We start from the raw sequence: 16,741 nt of genomic DNA, 5'->3' as shown, positions 1-16,741 counted from the left end.
ATGGAGAAAATTTATTTGAAATAAACAGTACCTTGGTACTATTTAAAATATTGCTCTGATCTTTCAACAATGATTATTAAGTGCTACAAAATTGAAGCTCCTCTTCAGTTCTCCTAGGCTGATTCAGTTTTCATAATCTAACAAACTCCTAGATTTTCCTCTTCTGTTTATTAATTCATGCTACAATATGTCCAAATTTATTTGCAATGTTCCTCATAACCTTTGATTAGGGAATTATCCCTTAGAATAAGTTGTAGAAATTATACATAAAATATTAGGATTATTACTTCAAATGGAGCAAAAAATGACATGTTTGGCAAATGCCATTTAGTTCTCTAAGATTTTCAAACCAAATATCAAAAATCTAAATTCAATTCTATCACATGTATTTTAAACTTCACTTCTTGTGTATAAATTCTTTGTCGCATGTGCATGAAAAAAATTAAAATTTCAACCTTCTACAGTTAATTTGTGAAATGCAGATTCAGGGACAGTTCTAAAATGAGGCTCCGTTAATCATTTGTCAGACTTTAAGCAACTTTCTTCTCTGCAGTCTAGTGTTCTCATCCATAACATGAGAAAATAATAGTAACTCATTACTAATTAAATACTATTACCTATTAAAGCACATGAGTTATTTAAAATACTAATGGGCATCGTACTAATAGATCCTATCTTATTAGGGTTACTTGTTCATTTTATGCACTTTTACCTAAGAAATATTGAAAATATAACACCATGACTCACCAAAGTATTCCATTTGCATAAAATACTTTGGTAGGTTTACCTGTATTATATTCAGTGTATAAAAAATTTAATTTGAACTGGTCAGAATTGATTTATTGGCAGTTTACAAGCCAGACTTGTACATTTTTTTTCACTGCAACATTTGTTATGTTCACATTCACAGAACATCTACCCTTGGCTCACAGAGGGAATTACTTACAAATGACAGCAAGAGAATAATCCTAAAAGCATCAAGGATTCACCTACAAAGGCTATAAAGTTTATGTAGGCACAACAGTTACATTGTGTTTTTTAGAGTAACATTTAAAGCTTATTGAGGGTGATTTGGGGATATTTAATCTGCACTTAAAATATCTCTGTGAAAATATTGAAAGCTTGTTCTAGGCACATGTGTATAAAATTCAACTTTCTAATTAAAAAATAAAACGTGCATATGTATCAAGTAAGCTTTCCTGGAATTTGGTGCAGTGGAGCTAGTCAATCAGCAGATGGATTCTCCACTCAAAAAAAGGCCTAGGGATTTAGTTCAAGGGAAAGCATCCCTGAGTTCAATTCCCAGTACTACAATAAATAAAGTAGTTCTTAAATAAAATAAAATAAAACAAGCCTAAAATAGCATACCAGCAAAAAAGCATGGGATGGAATATGGGTGGATAAACCAAGAAAATCTGAAGACATGCTCCAAGGATCCTTGAAGAAAACTAAAATATGTGGATAAGGAAATCCAGTTAGGTACAAAGCAATTGGGACCTGAGCATGGAGGATCCACCAGGATAAGCAAGGATTCTGGAAGGAAACCTATGAAAAAACTACTTCCATCACTGAAAATTTTGGTTTCTCTATCTTGCACAAGCCAAAGTATCAGTTTTAAAGGTAAATAGGTACAAAGAAGGCTGTTTTCTCTATGGCAGTCAAGGTGAAGATCCCTGGTTCTTGATTTCCTCCCTCATGACTTGAGTGAATTTTTTAATACCAGAATGAAGAGTCACAAATATAAGGTCTTCAACACAGACTATCCTTGGAAGGAATGCAGCCCTGAGCTCTGTGGATATTCCCGACACCAGAGATTACAACCCACATTTTTCTCCCCCTTCCCAATATGACCAATAAAGAAACAAATGTATAGCTTCACATAGGAGGCTCCCCCTGGTATTGGAGAAATTTGAGGTCACAAAGAGTAAGCAATTGCTCATTCTACAGCCTTGCAAATCTATAACTGTGGACCCATGGTAAGAAGTAGTCTGTCACTTCCAGTCTAAAAGATTGCCACTATACAAGGTAAAGCAAGAACCATTCCTGAGTTCCAATGGGTCACAAAGAACAGGTACCATATATCTAAGCAGGCTCATTAATTAAGAAAAGATGTCACAAATTTTGCATATTAGAGAAGATAGGGAAGAATAAACAAAAACAAAACTTAAAAAAAAAGCACTAAATTTTTTTTTTAAATAACACTAAAGGAAATTCTGAAGGTCAAACCTGTATTATTCTTCAAACATGACATTCATTTAATAAAATAAAGCATGGTCAGTTTTATCACCTAAATTAGTTTCTTGGACATATTAAAAAATATTGCCCACAGCAGAAAAAATATAAATTTTATAAAGCACACAAAAGAAAAATGAAATACAAGAAAGGATAATTCCAAATGAGCAGTAAACAAAGTTTTGGAAGAAGAGAAAAAACAACTATTTCTAACTGTTGCCCTCTGTGTAGACAGAATTATTATTGCTATTAAAGACAGAGTTTGCAAGTGTAGGTTTAAATCCAAACCATGAGAAACACACTTAAAAACCAATAATAAAGAAAGGTTAGAAATAAAGTTGTCATATAGTCACCTAAAAAATGAAATAAGAGAGACTGCACCACACAGACACATACTGTAGTTTAAGATTAAAAACATGAGACAATTAAGTGTTCTGTGATGACAAAAAAGTTAGGTATAGAGAAGGTAGAGCAGCAATAAACATGTTTGAACCCAGCAGCTTAGCAGCAACATTCACAAAGTAGAAATCATTCAACCTACAAGGAGAAACTCATGGGGAGAAAAGTTTTAAAGGAAAATTTTACCAGAACACAGGGAAGTAGACAGAAAAAGTAGAGATCCCCTGAGAACTCAGCCCAAGTTTCCATTATAAATGGGGAGGAAGCAGTCAAAATTATCTGCCAGTTCAGATGATCAGTATGATATCCTCTGCATAAAATCACTTCAGTGATGACAGAAATAGAAAGCCAGTTGCATAATGTACCAAAAGCAGAGCTGCAAAATGTACAGGGACAGCCCTGGTAAGGACAGAGTAAGCTGTGCTGTCTCAAAACAGAACACAATCTATCCCTTTATCATAGGAGAAACATTTATTCTTTCAAAAGGAAAAGTGTATAGAATGAAGGGATATAATGTATTCCTATCATAACAGAACTTGAAATGAAAACATTCTGAAATACTTATTTGCTTATCAGAAAGCAGAACTTAAAATCACATTAGACTTCTTACTTACCTTCATCTAAACTTAATGTACACTGGCCACCTTACTAAATAATCTGGAAGATAAAAAAATGTATATGACATTATGTTTTGGATGACTTCTGAGTTCTAAAGGAATGAGAAGGGGGAATGATTTATTTCAATAGTCACTAAGTCTTACCAAGAAACAGATTGGAACAGGAGGAGGAGAAAGTAAATAAACATCTTATTGGTCACTGTCTTTAAAAATAAAAAAGAAAAAAGATGCCCTCTTCAATATGATATAAGTAAGTTAGAATGTACAGCATAGGAAGCCAAAGGAACATTTTTTTTTTTTCTGATTGGAATAACATCAGGAATGGACTTGGTAGGACATCTATTTGTGCTATAGATTGGAACAGAGTAACTCATAGGAAAAGTGCCTGTCTTCTCCTGGTGGAAATGAGCCTGCAAATGAACAGACACATTTCAATATGCAGGGGACAGAATTGACAAGTGCAGACAATTTATTAAATTTGTGAAAAGATACAATTAAATGAGACCATGAATATGTTACTGAAGAACTGTTGAAAAGTAATGTGAGTAGTATATTGAAACTTCTTAAACTCCCTCACCTTTCTCAAATGCTTCTTTCTCATAAATGATGAGAACCACAAGTGATTCAGCTCTACCCCAAAGTTCTGGATCCTGCTTATTTTCTGAACTTTTATTGTTTCTGCCTCCACAGATGTTAATAAAATAAATGATATTTTAAGGTAACAACCAACCTAAGAATACCTGTTTTTCACCAGAATAAAGCAGCATGTCAGAGAAAATAGACAGTGATACAAAGCAGTAATCATAGTATTTGTAGCTTTTTAAATTTTCCCAATGGCTCTCCCACAGGAAAAAAGTGAAGACTTTCTATTCATAGATAATCTATATTTACAAAAGAAATAGTAAAATCTACAGAGTTTTCAGAAACTATAAAATAGAAATTTCTTTAGTTTTAATATACTTAATAAATGGCTCATGTAGCATAATTTGAAATATTCAGATTATTTTCAGTATAATAAATTATCATAGTATTTTATCAATTTAAATAAGTCAATTTTTGTTATGGTTTGGATGTGTGATGTCTCCAAAAGTTCCTGTTGTAATGAAGAAATGTTCAGAGGTAAAATGATGATGTTATGAGAGATATAACTAATCAATAGATTAATCCACCTGCTGTATTAATTATGTTAATGGAAAAACGGGATAATCCAGGTGAGCATGACTGGAGGAAGTAGGTCTTGGGTTTTATATTTTATCTCTCTCCCTCTCTCCCTCTCTCTCTCTTCTTTTCACTGTCTCCATCTCTCCCCCTCTTCCTGGCTGTCATGAGCTGAGTGCTGTTCCTCTGCCACACTCTTCTGCAAAATTCTCTGCCTCCCTTTGGATCCAGAGCAATGGGATTGACTGACCATCAACTGAAACTATGAAACTGTGAACCCAAAATAAAATTTTTCTCTTCTAAATTATTCTTTTACTCACAGAGGTGAAAAGCTGACTGATACTATGCTATAAGAAGAACAAGTAATAAAAGAACAAATAATTCTATATGAAACTGTTAATATATGAAATATATTTAACTATTAAAATCATGTTTATATGCTAGTTTTTAAACCCAATGTTGTTTTGTTTATGAGACACTTTAATTAAATCATACTATAAATTAGGAGGCGTTTTCTATGTCATTGTTGATAAAAATAAGACCCAAATTAATTAATTATCTGGTTTTAAGTAACAAAAATAGTAAATGAATTATCTAAGATTCAAATCTTCCCCCCCTTCATTGCAAAGCAAATGTTATTTACTAGTTATCTGTTACTCATTTGGACTTGGATCCATGCACATAATAGTATAGATTGGCATTCTCAAGTTTGTGGAATTTTTTATTTATAAACTAATGAGAAATTAAAGGAAAAAGTATAGGAAAAAAAAACTTAAACTAGCACTATTTGCTGATGATATGATATGATATGATTCATATCTAGAAGACTCAAAAAACTCCACCAGAAAACTTCTAGAACTAGTAAATTAATTCAGCAAAGTAGCAGGATATAAAATTAACACTCATAAATCAAAGGCATTTCTGTATATCAGTGACAAATCCTCTGAGAAGGAAATGAGGAAAACTATCCCATTCACAATTCCTCAAAAAAAAAAAAAAAAAAACTTGGGAATCAACTCAACAAAAGAGATGAAAGATCTATACAAAGAAAAATATAGAACCCTAAAGAGAGAAATAGAAGAAGACCTTAGAATATGAAAAGATCTACTTTACTCATGGATACGCAGAATTAACATTATCAAAATGACCATACTACCAAAAGCACTATACAGATTTAATGCAATTTTGATCAAAATCCCAATGGCATTCCTCATAGAAATAGAAAAAAGCAAACATTAAATTCATCTGGAAAATAAGAGACCCAGGATAGCTAAAGCAATTCTAAGCAGAAAGAGCAAAGCAGGTGGTATTGGTATACCGACCTTAAACTATACTACAGAGCAATATTAGCAATATTAACAAAAACAGCATGGCATTGGCACTAAAACAGGCCGGTAGACCAATGGTACAGAATAGAGGACACAGAGACTAACCCACAAAATTACAATTATCTTATATTAGACAAAGGTGCCAATAACATGCACTGGAGAAAAGATAGTATCTTCAACAAATGGTGCTGAAAAAACTGAGAAATCCATATGCAACAAAATGAAATTGAACCCCTATCTCTCATCATGCACAAAACTTAAATCAAAATGGATCAAGGACCTAGGAATTAAACCAGAAACTCTGCATCTAATAGAAGAAAAAGTAGGCCCTAATCTTCATCATGTGGGATTAGGCCCCAACTTCCTTAATAAGACTCCTATAGCACAAGAATTAAAAACAAAAATCAATAAATGGGATGGGTTAAAACTAAAAAGTTTTTTCTCAGAAAAAGAAACAATCTGTGAGGTGAACAGAGAGCCTACATCCTGGGAGCAAATTTTTACCCCTCACATATCAAGAAGCTAAGCACCAAAAAAACAAATAACCCATTCAATAAATGGGCCAACAACCTGAACAGATACTTCTCAGAAGAGGATATAAAATCAATCAACAAATATATGAAAAAATGCTCATCATCTCAAGCAATCAGAGAAATGCAAATCAAAACTTCTCTAAGATATCATCTCACTCCAGTCAGAATGGCAGCTATTATGAAAACAAACAACAAGTGTTGGCGAGGATGTGGGGGAAAAGGTACACTCATATATTGCTGGTGGGACTGAAAATTGGTGCAGCCAATATGGAAAGCAGTATGGAGATTCCTTGGAAATCTGGGAATGGAACCACCATTTGACCCAGCTATTCCTTTTCTCAGACTATACCCAAAGCACACTACAGGGAAATAGCCACATCAATGTTTATAGCAGCACAATTTACAATAGCTAAACTGTGGAGCCAACCTAGATTCATTTAGTGGATGAATGGATAAAAAAAATGTGGCATTTATACACAATGGAACATTACTCAACATTAAAAAAGAACAAAATCATGGCATTTGCAGGTATATGGATGGCATTGGAAAAGATAATGCTGAAGTGAAGTTAGCCAATCACACACAAAAAAATACTGAATGTTTTCTTTGATATAAGGGGATGACTCATAGTGGGGTAGGGAGGATTAGATTAATTCTAGATAGGGAAGAGGGGTGGGAGGGAAAGGGGAGGGGAAGAGGATTAGCAAGGATGGTGGAATGTGATGGTAATCATTATACAAAGTACATGTATGAAGTCTTAAATTGGGGGTCAACATACCTTATATACAAACAGAGATATGAAAAATTGTGGTATATATGTGTATTAAGAATTGTAATGCAAAAAGAAGTACATGTATAATGGCATAAATTAACGTGAACATACTTTATATACAAAGGTACGAAAAAATTGTGCTCTATATGTGTAATAAGAATTGCAATGCATTCCACTATTGTCGTGTATTTTAAAAAAATAAAATCTATTAAAAAAAATAAAATAATGAGTTCCTACAGCTTAGGACAGTGACTGGATATTGTCATGATAAATATTAGTTGAATGAGTAAAAAGTTAATGTTATAAAATTATAGTATAATGAGATATTGAATATTAAATAATATGATATAGCTGAACATTTTAATCTCCCCAGATGCAGGTTTTATAAATGTAAACATAAATCTTTAGAACCTATGGCAGATTCAATACCTCCTTTAAAATTTCATTCTTTAGTACTTTCTAAATTCAGCTTTAAAGTACACATTTTAGCATACAGTATGGATAAAAAGTGGAAAAGTGTGTATATGTAAGGCTTGTGATAACTGACAGTAATTATAATTTCAAACCAATATATTCTAATAGGTTATTTTTAATATAAAGTATTTCAAGTATAATTTTACCACATGCTGTTTTTTTTTTTTTTATTCAGGCTCATTAGAAATCCTGAAGGATATATCTTCCTTAAACTATCCTTGAAGATAAAGAATCAGAGACACCCTACTGATGACTAAGAAAAAAAAAATGTTTAAAAGACTTTAATGTATTTGTAGATCCAGTCCACTTCAAAAATAAAAGCAAAACATTATGCAAAAGCCACGTTCCAAGAAATAGGAATCTAAACTGATATATTTTTTCTTCATATGTTTTATATTAAAGAAAACAAATGCTGTTTTCCCATCATACTCACAAAGGGCAATCAAATGCACTTCAAAGAATTCTTATATCTTTATTGCTTTGTTCTTAGTGACACTGACAACAGCTGCTACGTAAACTGGATAAATACCTTGGATTGTAGACAGGAGGCTGGAGGAATATATCCCTGGGGTTTCTTTATTTCTTGGCTGCCTTACTGATTATCTGCTCTGCTGAAGACACTTCTTTAATAATTGATATTCCTGTGTGGGGTTTGTTCTGGAGCAGCAGCATCATAAATGCAAATAGAGCTGAAACTCAGAGACTTGCATATACATTTATGTGGATCTCAAAGCCCCATAGAATATTAGATACTTAATGAAATTTGTATTTTATGGATCTTTGCATAGTGTGTTCCTTAAAGTTTGGGTAGATATGCCTCTAAACAATAACACCTAACTTTTGAGAACTGAGGCAATAGACTCGAATTACTACATAAATAGAATTTTCACAATAAATTTATATGCCTAAACCTTTACAACTTTATTTTTTAATATTTTAATTAGTTATACATGGCAGTAGAATGCATTTATGCACTTTGATATATCATACATAGATGGGATAGAATTTCTCATTTTTCTGAGTTTACATGCTGTAGAATCATATCAGTCCTGCAGTCACATACACTTTAGTTTAATTGTACAAGTTGAAAATTTTTGTGCTACATTTGACATCTTGAAATAATAAGAAGAGAATAGTAGATATTATAAACTTTATTTTATATAGAGATATTAATATCAATCAACATGCAGTAATACAACTCTTTTATTAAGCATATTAGTCTCAATATGCAAGTTATTTATTTTCTCACTCCATTCATACTTATTAGTCTGATTCTGTATGTTTTAGGGATAAATTGATTGGTGTTTTTTCAGGGATTTCCAAACCTCAAAATGGGTACATTTAATGAGGTGAAACCCTGAGCTAGTATGCTTCCAGAACTCTGCATTTCAATTAAATAAAAGCTTCCCTTCTGTGCTCACTAAATGCTGCATCAAGATTGGTAGTTTGCCCTTCTTGAGAAGAAAATGTCAGCTTCTTCCTCTAGATTTTCAACTTCTCCCACATTCCCTAGCTTCTTCTCAGCTCCAGATTCTCCTCGCAGGGTTCACTTAGAAGAGAGCTGATCTGGGGCAATGGATGCACCCTAATCCCTTATTGATCAGCTGCTGACCCATCTTTAACTTGGCAGATACACAACACTGACTTTTTTATGGATGTGATTTTTCTCTGAGTTTTTCTCAAAATCCCTTCTCACTCTGCCAGGAAGCTCTTACTGCAGCTTCCTTGTTATTGCTGTCTCCTCCGGACCATTTATGACTCCCTTCATTGTAATTCAGCTTGAGCTCTTCAAGGACACCCATGGAGTCTTCTCAATCCTCATTCAGCTGATTGATAGCCTTTCAGGAACTATTTTTATAATGCATATCTCCTCCAAGAGTAATATGCCCCTGTCCTGCCTTAAGTTCTGCCACTCATCCAAATAATGATATTCTTTCTATTTCTCAGATACGTTTTAGACTTGCTTCTGTGGGCATATCTCTAGAGATGTAGGAAGGAAGATTTGCTAGTGCTTCTCATGAAGCTCTTTCCATTTGGAAAGGTTAGGTAAGGATGAGCAATGGCACAGCATTCCAACAATTTTTATCAATGTAAGAATTCCATTTGCTTCTTTAGTGGCACTCTCCATTTAATAGCTAGCCACCCCACTCATATCCTCAAAATAGATAATGAATTTTAAAAGTATGCTATGCTTCTCCTTTGCAAATTTCTTATCTTCTAGTACATTCCATTAGCATATGAATTCTTGGTCTTGATCCCTCAACTGGTTGATCAGTAGTGGACCCTCTCACAAGATGATCACAAGTGGTAGCAGTGGCACCAATGCAGCATTTGCTTCCACTGTCACCAAGCATGCTGGGTTCTGATCTTCACAAACTCAAGCAAGATCTGTTAAAGCCATTTTAAGAAGATGACACTAATGTGCACTAAATATTTTCATTCTCCAAAATTCATGTTTTGAAGCTCTGATCTTCAATGCTCTGCTATTTGAAGATGGGAATCTTTGAAAGTCAATTATTCATAGATGGCATCATGTGTGTGAGGCCCTCATGATGGGATTGTTGCCCTTACAGGAAGACAAATAAAGAAATATCTCTCCCCGTGATTCATACACTAAGGGAAAACCACTTGAGGATGAGGCTGGAAGATGCCTATCTACAAGTCACAAAGAGAACCTACACCTGGAAGTGAATTGGCTGGTGTCTTGATCTTGGACTTCAAACCTGCAGAATTGTAAGAAGCAAATCACTGTTAATTTAGCCACCCAATATGTGGTATATTTGGGGGGCAGCACAAACTCTCTAAGACAGATACAAACTCTTGAAAATTTGCTAAAATTTTTCTAAGTAAGTGGTTGAGTCTGGATTCAAACCTATGGCTACTTGAATGTAATCCACGTTCTTTTCATAAAACTGACTGTCATCTCCTGCAATTTTAAACTCCTTGGATTTTTTTTGTAAATGTTTAACAACTTTTTTTAATTTTCTTTCATAATCACATTCATCCCTTTTTATACATTTCCCAGCACCTCAAGTTTTAAACTTTGTCCCACTGCTTGTCCCAGCAGTACCCTATTTACCATTTATTTGCACATACATATTGTTTCAGTCAGCAAATATGCATATATACATTATGTGTATAACATGCCTATATGCAAATATATTTTTATTTAGACAGTGTTAAAATAATGATTGTTAGATTTTATTAATTAATAATACTTGAGCCATGAGGTTGGTGTCTACCTATTCCTTTGTAAAAAAAAAAAAAAAAAAAATTCCACATTTGTAATCCTTCTATTAGCAATATGAACAGACTTAAATACATGATCTTACTGTGATTTAATTTGGCTTTTCAGAGGCCTTCAAGGACTCAAGATTTGGGGGCTAATATATGCTGAATCATGACATTTAAAAATATGTGAAGGTTTCTATTTTGTATAAATATAGGATAAGCCAGAAATATAACACACAGTGATTCTGTATGAGTCCCAACAGGTTATCTCCACTGGTTTCTATATTTGAGAAGTCCTCTTTCACAAACAGTGAATGGCATGGACTAACAAAAACCCATTACTAATATTACAGCTCAGCAAACTGCATAGAAAATCCATTCAAATTGTCTGAATCCAACTCAGTTTTTCATATACTTATCTGATCATAAACAGTTTAAATTGCTGATGAATGATTTAAATAATCCACATATCTGAAATCAGTCAAGTATTTCCATATTTATAACTTTTAAAGATGATATTTACTTGGCATTTATTCAAGTGTATGAGGAAGAGCAAGAGAAACGTTGAAAGAGCTTGTACGTACTGATCACAAAGCTTATTATAATTAAAATATTCCTCTGAAGATCCTAGTGGGATGTTAAACTTCAGAATATGTAATGTATTTCTGTTTTCTTTTGATCATGCTCATGTTAACTAGCTAAAAAGTAAGAAAATACTTTTTTTCTAGTCACCTACTTCAAATCATTTGAAAAAAAACTGATATACATTTCTTTTCTATAAAAGAGTTGAAATTAATCCCAAAAAATTATTTCTAGCTCAAAAACTATTCCTAGTTTTAATTCTCTATAAAAATAAGAGTCTTTCTATAAACCCAATTCATGGTTTTTGGAAAGGAGACTAAACTGACAAAAATCTGTATAAATACAAGCTATATATGATACAATATGGTTACAAAGTCTCATTTTCCTGAGCAAGTGCTATTCAAAAGAAAATACTAGACTTCAGATGAGGAGTCATGGTTACTTTTAACATTTTTTAAAGAGATGTATATGTTGTGTCCTAAGTGTAGACTGCACACATTTTATTGCTAAAATTTAGATGATTTATATTATAGTATTACACTGGATAAAAAGCAGTTTGAAAAGCAAGGTATCATTAATAATAATAGAAACAATGATCAAACCCCTGACTCAGTGCATGTATGATATCCTCCTGTGTTTAAAATTTTAAAGCAGTGTTTATTATCCCCAAGAAGTGTGAGAAATAGAGGGACCTGCTGCTGTTGTTCCATATTAATATTCCATTAGCAAGTGGCATTATTCAAGCTTCATTATTGCTCCTAATGAATCAACACACCAAAGCTAAAATTTTAGTGAGTATAAAATATTTGAATGAGTTCCTGCAGTGCATTGAACTTGGTGAGAGAGCTTTTGAGAAAAGGGCAAAACCAGAGAAAAATCTTTTAAGTATCATAATTTTAATGATAAATGATCACCCTCCTGTTTTAATATTTGTGCTTAAACTGATATGGATATAAATAACACAAGAGCTATTTGCAGGGCTAAAATTTCTCTAGCTGTTTTTGCAAACACCAAACTCTAAGATACAGTTTGTGGGCAAGGTGACACACAACCAAACTATTTTCTTGAAACTTAGAGGTCACCAGGTAGGTATAGTTGTCAGGGAAAACAATGGCAAAGACATTGCTGATAACTATAGATGCTCCTCAACTTATTATAGTTCAATTTACAACTTTTGGACTTTATGGTGGTATAAATGAGTACCCATGAAATACTTCTATTTTTTTATGGTTAGCACAATAAATTACACAAGCTATTCACATATTTTTTATTATAGAATATGCTGTGTATTAAATGATTTTGCCCAAATGTAGGTTAAAATGTTATGATCTCCTTTGAAGTATCTTAGGCTAAGCTAGGATGATTGGTAGGTTAGGTACGTTAAACGCATTTTCAACTTATATTTACAAGACACAATAGGTCTATTGGGATATAACTCTATCACAGGTAAAGAAGCATATTGCATACAAGTTAAATTTCCCTGGTTAGAATTTTTACTGTTTAAAAATTCCATTATGGAGACAAATATGAAAAGTGCCATTATCATGTGTCTCTATGACTATATGTGAAGGAAAAAACAATGACCTAAAACATAAATGTAAAAAATGATTCTGATATCAAATTTTAAAGTAGAGCTAAACTAAGTTAAACAGTGCTTGCCAAGTACAAAAATTAGGAAGAACTTTTCATTTACATACATACTGTTGTTTCATCGAACTGATTGCATGTAGGAATATGCATATTTTATATCTATATAATATTTAATTTCAAATATATCACAATTATTAATCCATTCTTCTATCAATGTACATTTTGTTTCATTCAGTTATTTTGCTAATACAAACCATTTTTATTATGTTTTCTTTAATATCTGTGCAAGAGTTTTCCTTGAATAAATATGTCAGAGGTAAAATTTTTAGGTTTTATAACATTTAAATGCTTGATAACTCCAAATGCTTTTTCTAAGACTCTTTAATTTATACTCCTATATGTAATGTATAAGGAATCAACTTTCTCTCCAACTTGGTGTAGATTGTTTCCATTTGAGAGTTCACCTGGGGATGGGTGATTGAACAATTTGACCCCTGGGAAGTATTTAATGCGGTGATAAATATTAATGTGATCTCCGTATTTGGAGCCTGATGTAGAGTCTGATCTTGTTATAGATAAGTTTTTAATACAAAATAACTACCACAGTTCTTGTCAGATCTTGCTGATATAAGCCACATGAAATCACTACATTAATAAGTAAAAAGAGTCCAAATATTAGTTATTTCATATGATTTAACCTAAGAGTTACCTAAAACATTTAGTAAATGTCTCTATTCCGACATTCTTAATTAACTTTAGTAGTCATATATATATACTCAATATGTATCTATATCTGATATACATTTGACATATATACACCTATAATGTACATTTATATATGTATAGTTTCAATCACTTTCACCATAAATCCATTGCAATTTATTTTTCATATTTATATAAAACATTAGTGTAAGACATTAATTTAAAGATCTTTAACGTTCAGTAAATGTGTCTGATTTTGTTTTTAGCAGTGTATTTTTATTGTTTTATGTCTAATTCTGAATTCTTTAGTTTGTGATTTGTAAATGTATTTGAAAGCCAGAATTAACATGACTTTTTCCTCATTAAGAATTCTAAATATGGAGTGTAGATCTAAGTGGTATAGCACCTGCTTATTTACCAAGTGAACACCCTGGATTCAGCCCACAGAATTGAGGAAAAAATCTCTATGGAATATCATTTTTTTAAAAAAAATTGTTTCATTTTTAATTTTTAAGTTAAAATTATATGTACAAATGTCTGATATACAACATGTTTTGAAATATTTACACATTGCTCTATGGCCAAATCAAGCTAATTAACATGTAACTTACCTCAAATAATTAACATGATTTGTTTGACATGTTGTATCATAGCTTTCTTGGATTGATCCCTTTTGTTTAACTGAAATGTTGTATCTTTTGACCAACATCTCCCCCAAACTCTCCCTGCTCTTGTAGTCCTTGGTAACCATAATTCTACTCTCTGCTTCTATGAGCTCAAGATTTTACATTCGTCTCTAAGGAATTATATTTCAAATACATCAGAGACATGCTGGTAATGAGTAAATTGGTCATTAATGAGAAAGGGCAAGATACATGAACTTTTAAGGATAGACTACTTTTTAAACTAAAATAATAGTCAAATGTAACTACATTTTAACTTCCCAAATGTTTTTTTTTGTGCTGTGTGTAAGTTGTGGAGGTAGGATAAAACATGAAACAGGGGGATACTATTTTAGAAATATATTTCAATATTTTATTCTGGATAAATGGGAAAATAATTAATTAGGAGGAAGACAATGGATTAAAAAATATAACAATTAGTGGAACATTTTTTGAAAGAAATAAAAATTACATTACTTCCATATTAAATTTTACTTCTGCTATTTTGAAATTGTTCAGGGATCATAGATGAATATACAGATGTCAGTCCTAGTGCCTTGTATAACATCAGGTATCCAGGGTTTTATTTTTGATAGATCCTTCAGATTCGGGTCACATTATTTTCTTTGTTATACAGCCATGCTATTCTCCATTAAGGCTTTGGTACAACAGGATCCCACTGACAAAAAATTAAATTAAATTAAATCAGTGTACCATTCCATAGATGTTGTCGGTACAGTTTTCAATTTAACTATTGACTTGTGAAAGAAATATATCCAGTTTTAGCAACAAGTTGTGACTTGTTGGTATAAATCAATTTTGCTTTAGCATTCACACTGCAGTCTTCAAAGTGCTTTTCCCTGTGATCTATTGTTTTATAATGTATGTCAGTGCCTTAGGCACTTGATGGAATGATAGCATTAATAGAAAGAAAAGATACTGTCTCTAAAAGTAAGCAGTGCCTCTATCAAATAGAAAATTATGTTTTCTTACATACACACTATAAAGTTGCATTTTTACAATGAAATGAGGTTCTAAAATAATACAACAACCCTGACAAATACTAAATTGTTAGTTTATAAGTATAATAAAATTTAGAAGTTCTTGAATATTTTTTGCTCAGGGGATCAACAATGTCTGTAGTTTTTTAATCATTAAACAAACATTTTTCGAACACCCACTCCTTATCAGGAATTGTGTAGCTTTAATTTCTGAAGAGCTCAGAATCGAGTATAAGTAAGTAAGCATGCACAAAACTTCAATGAAATGTGACAGATGGCCAAATGAAGGACTCAGCTAAGGAAGAGTGGCTTGTGATGCCTCTTCAGATAGTTTTCTTAGGAAATGGAAAATATTTTTTGCTACTTTTACAAATAAATACAATATCTCTATTCATAAAATATTTTCAACAAGGAAGTTACTTATCTATTCATTCATTTCATTTATAACCCACTTCTCATTCATTAAATATATGAATCAGATACAGTTATAGAAAAGGCTCTTATGCTCATGGAACATATCTGACAAAGGCTTTATTTGGGTAAAGAGGAAATATTTTTCCTTAAAATGTTATAATTTGAAAATAAGTCCCCAATTCCTGCTACATCACAACTTTATTTATTTATTTTTTGGTTAATATCTGCTCATTTCTTGCCCTTATACCATTACCCTCATGAAAGCAAGAGCCTTTTATATCTTTACATCTGTCTCAAATATTAAATGCATGATGGCCTTATTCAGTATTTAAATGAACAGACATTTCTTTCATTTATAAATTAAGTTTATATCTTTAAAAAATTATGTACCTAATGTCAAACAGTATTGAAAATATTTCTCTAAACCTGGCAACAAGAAAAGGCAAAATATTTTAATAAACTCCTCAGAAAAGAGAATATGTAAAAATCAACAAAAGCATGAAAATTGCTCATGATCATTGCTGATCAGAAATATGTGAGAAATGATGCCACCATTAGAGTGACAAGAAATGAGTTATAATATCAAATTTTGGCAAAGATGAGGAGAAAATATATTTCTCTTATTTTTGGAAGGTGTGTAATATGTTATAAACAAGTTGAGAAAATGATTCAGCTATGCTCTCATAATGTTAAATATTCAATTAACCCATAACCAACAATTTCATAATGCATACTTTACTCAAGAGAAATGAAGATCTATAGCTACACGACTTGGACAAAACTTTAGGAATATGTTTCTGAAGTGAATGACAATTTAATAATGCCAAATTATCCATTAAAGAGAATTATGGGTTATTTGAGATATATGTGTACAAAGGAATAGTACTTAGCACTAAAAAGGATGAACTAATGATGACATAATAGAAAGGATGAATTACACAAACTATTGTGAGCTAAAGAAAGAACAGATAAGAGTCATTTCAGTATGAATCATTTTACGTAACTTTCAAAACAAGTAAAATAAATGGGTGATAATAGAAACGAAA

This window comes from Marmota monax, unplaced genomic scaffold, assembly GCF_021218885.2.
Source record: "Marmota monax isolate L192 unplaced genomic scaffold, Marmota_monax_Labrador192_F-V1.1 WCK01_AAM20220418_F8-fsc00175, whole genome shotgun sequence".
NCBI classification, from domain to species: Eukaryota; Metazoa; Chordata; class Mammalia; order Rodentia; family Sciuridae; genus Marmota; species Marmota monax.
The sequence above is the reverse complement of the archived record's forward strand: the minus strand, read 5'-3'. Positions refer to the sequence as shown.